We start from the raw sequence: 4,374 nt of genomic DNA, 5'->3' as shown, positions 1-4,374 counted from the left end.
CAAGACGTAAACGAAAAATCTTGCATGCCGTGAAAGAAGCTTTTATCATTTAATAACATTTTATATCTTTTGGAAAGTGTGTACGTGTATTAACCAGTAAAGGCTAAGGCTACCTCATGAAGAAATTTATGATGCTTTGATGAATTGCATTAATTAATGTCTCCAAAACAAAATCATCTTTCTACAACTGTTTATGCATGATAACGCAACTAAATAAGGCATGTGCGCTTAACATAGCTTTGTATGCTAGAAGATGGGCATCTTTTCGTATGCATATATAACATAAAATTCAATCAGGATGGATCGTAAATATTTGTATAGTTGTCCTGTGCCTCACATACAGGCGGAGAGTGGATAAGCGCTGGGAGAAGCAGCTTGAAGGCATCAAAAGAGCACTAGATCAATGCAATTGGTAATGTACACAACGAGCACATTTGTATATAATGTCACTTCCTTTCCTTGTCTTCATAAACATTAACAAGTATTGAACTAAAGAACTTAGTGCAGTGCCTCGACAAGTATGTTATCACTGAAAATGCTGTTGCCAAAATTTTTTAGCCTAGCTTAAAGACAGGGTGTTTTCGCAGCGCCAGAATTCTTTTAGCAGCTTCGCAGCGCTACATGTTTAGGCAGTTTCGTAGCGCGCTACGAATTGGGGATTGGCTCGAGCTTTCAGCAGAAGGTTCATATACTAAATTTTGATGATAAGGTTCCTGCTCGAATGGTGCTTACTACTATTGACACTGCAGTGTTTAGAGCCACACCAGAGCCTTCTTGGTCCATCACAAACAGTTGTTCAGTTGCAGCTCATTAAGATTAATCTTCAAGAGGAAACATGTTTAATAATTACTTCTTTTGTGGCTGAGGGCATTATGGTAAATCCTGGTGATGTTTTACCCAATACTTCGGTGAATGCTCTTTACTTCGGTCTCAAGGAGATTGACCTTACAATTCCGGTAGATGTAGCAAAGCTAGATCAAGACTTTTGCAAAATTGTTGATAACTGCTACACAGGAGTAAGACTTCATGTTCAAAGATTGATTTTTATACAGTCATCATATGTGTCATTTGAACTTCTCAATCTTGAAAAAGATCCAGCTTGCTTTTCTCTTTCCAGAAACATGTTCCTACAGTTTTAGCAACTTGTAAAAGGCGAAAAACTACACTTGTGACAACCTCTTTACCTCCACATGTTCTACCACGCACTGTACATACACTGTTGGAAACAGCAGGAAAAAATGCCCAGTGGAGCTCAGGAAAAGAAGAGCATTCAGCTAACATTTTCTGCTAAAGGTACCGGGGGAATATCATTATGTGTAAGGAATGGAAATGAGTTGCCCTTCTGTATCACTCATGTTCCAAGTTGGCGGTAATGCAACCTGTCATAATATGGGTGCTTGCAAAGAGACGGTTGACAGTTGTACAAGCAAAAGTTGCGGTGGTTATGAGGTGAACATAATGCACTTTCAATAGGAACCGCCATTCCAGCTCGTTTGTCTGGCACCAACATAAGTGATAATACAAATGGCGCTGGAGGAGATAGGATTCTCTTGGAGGAAATAACAGAACTGTAATGATTGATTCTGAAAGAAGAAGTGCATGATCTACTTGACCCAAATCCTCCAGCTGCAGCGAAGCTAGATGGTCCGGGTAGTGGAAAGCCAACACTCCATGTAAAGTCACCCATACAAATTCGGGAAACAGCTAATGGTGGAATAAATCTTACAGGTGTAACAGAGATAGATGTCACCGCTCAAGAAGAAATGGCTTCTGTTTTAGCTCAAGGGTCGTTGTGTTGAGCTACTGGAAACACTAACATGAATAATCAATCCAGTCGTTCTCATGCTATCTTTACAATCAACATGGTGAATACGAGGAAATGGGATGCGGCATTAAGTGGTGATCCAGGTACTGCAGAAGATCGGTGTGAAGATTTTCTATGTGCAAAGCTTCACTTAGTGGATCTTGCAGGTTCTGAACGAGCCAAGAAGACAGGTGCGGATGGTCTCCATTTCAAAGAAGGTGTTCACATTAACAAGGGTTTATTGGCACCTGGAAATCTCATAAGTGCATTGGGAGCGCATAAGCAAGGGCCTGCAACTTTAGTCTTCGGAACCAACAAAACCGTATTTGTCATCTCAAAATTGTGTACAATAATAATGGGTATTTGTTACAGTCAATATGTTCAGTTGGTGCAGAGTGTGATAAGGTATTGATTGTATTTTTATTCTGAACCGTGGGTATCAGAGAAAACGCAGAACTAGGTATCAGAGGTAGCCAAGAAGGTAATAGCAATCGGTTTGGATCCTCGTATGGTGTTGGAATTGCAGCGCAGGGTACAAGGCACAAGCAGTGCCATTCGGCTGCAGGCCATTCAAGTAGATGTTCTCAAATGTGAACTGCCTTATTTCGATGTGTGTGTGTAGCAAATATTCCTTACCAGATATCTTCTCCGTTTACATTTAAATTGTTATCACACAGACCAATTTTTAGATGTGCCATTATCATGTTCCAAAGAGAGTTTGCTATGAGACTTGTTGCAAATCCAGGAGATAATTTGTATTGCCGGCTTTCAGAGAATACTAAATTGCTAGCTCGTGTTTCACATCTCTTCAAAGTTGGCAAGAACAATTTCAGGCCTCCTCCAAAGGTTGACTCCTCGGTTGTACTTATTGAACCCTGTAATCCTCTTCCTCCAATTAATTTCAAGGAATGGGATGGCATGGTCCGTCTCTGTTTTAATTGTAAAAATAAGACTTTAGGGGCGATCTTTAGGCAAAAGGCTATCTTATCACTACTGAAAAAGAACTTCAAGACATTTCAAGCTTTGCAAGAAGCATGTCAGAAGACAAATGAGTCTGAGAACAATTCCAGAAGATATGGATATTCTCGATGAAAAATTGCTTGAGAATATTGATGATACAACTGTCAAAAGTTTGAATGGATGCAGAGTTACAGCACAGATCCTTCAGCTAGTACCCAAGATTGAGAACTTCCGTTCCACCCTGAGATGTATCAAGTTTTGGGCAAAGAGGAGAGGAATATATTCACATACTTTCGGGTTTCCTGAAGGAATACACTGGGCTGTGCTTGTTGCACGGGTTTGCCAAATGTTTCCAAATGCCACCGTCAGTATGCTGGTTTCAAGATTCTTTTGGATATATGCACATTGGTAGTGGCCAACTCTAGTGACATTGGTGGAGACCCAGCCTGATTATTCTGATGGATCAGATAGACATCACCATATACCAATTATCATACCAGTGTACCCCTATAGTTGCCGCAGTTACAATGTTACAAGAAGCACCCTACAAAGACTCAAGTCAGAATTTTCACGTGGCTGGGATGCAATAATGAAAATGGAGTTAAATTGGAGCACCTTGCCAAATAGTGGTGACTGGAATGTACTCTTTGAACAGTTTCCTTTCTGCTCTAGTTATGATTTTTTCATTCAAATCCATGTTACAGCTTCAGATGAAGATGATTTTCAGAGTTGGAGAGGGTGGTTTGAATCACATTTCCGTCATCTTCTCTTGAAGTTTGAAAAGCTTCCAGCATACTGTGATCCAAATCCATACCCATATTTTGACAAGAATCTAAAGGAAGCCACCAACAGGGTAGTTTTTCCATAATGACCAATAGCAACAGCTGCAACCAGTGGGTTTGTCTACGATGGCAATATCCTTCAAATGGTGAACTGTGAAGCCTAGCAAACAGCAGCTATTCAATTTTGTGAGGAGTTTAGAGAAAAACTGTGTTTTTTTTTTTAAATCACACAGCAGTTTCGTAGCGCGCTACGAAACTGCTGTAGGTGGTGTTTTTAACATAAACAGGCAGTTTGGTATACAAGCGGGAATTTTAAAAAAAGTGAGACACCTGTCCATCATTACAGCCTACAGCACATTAAGGACGTGGCAGCCCGCTCTTTTTATTAAAGGATAAAAGCATACTCCTTAGGATTCGAATATGTTGAGGCAAATCAAAGACCGACAAACAGGGGCCTATGTTTCAGGGTAACAGAAAGATATGTCATTAAAGACAAACATGGAGCATTAAAGTTTCATCACAGCCACCGCCTGAAAGTAAGCAGATGTCAAAGAATGAAGTTCATTGTAATTAAGGCCATCAAAGCTACCGCTATAGTAATCCACTTGGCAGAGAGTGAAGCTTGGTTGTAATAAATGCTTTTTCCAGCATGATGTAGAATTAGAATTTTAATTGTTTTAGGAGTCCAGAGCTGTCAATTAGTAGGAAAGTGGCTTTTATTAGTTAGTTTAAAAGTGAATAGGTGTCATTAGGAAAGGACTTCGAATTCCCCTCAGAGGAATCGGAGTCAAGTAGGAGAACTTTATAAATAGCTGAAAGAGAAATAAA

General features: G+C 39.9%; 1 pseudogene; it reads left to right on the top strand.

Annotated features, from left to right (window-relative positions):
* The first annotated feature begins 1,817 nt into the window (after nucleotides 1-1,817).
* Nucleotides 1,818-2,896, top strand: LOC149142226 (ribosomal RNA small subunit methyltransferase pseudogene; annotated as a pseudogene).
* Nucleotides 2,897-4,374: the final 1,478 nt, after the last annotated feature.

Source organism: Pinus tabuliformis, chromosome X (genome assembly GCF_031772625.1).
Source record: "Pinus tabuliformis cultivar Carrire ecotype Pingquan chromosome X, CPIR1, whole genome shotgun sequence".
NCBI lineage: Eukaryota > Viridiplantae > Streptophyta > Pinopsida > Pinales > Pinaceae > Pinus > Pinus tabuliformis.
The sequence above is the reverse complement of the archived record's forward strand: the minus strand, read 5'-3'. Positions and strand labels throughout refer to the sequence as shown.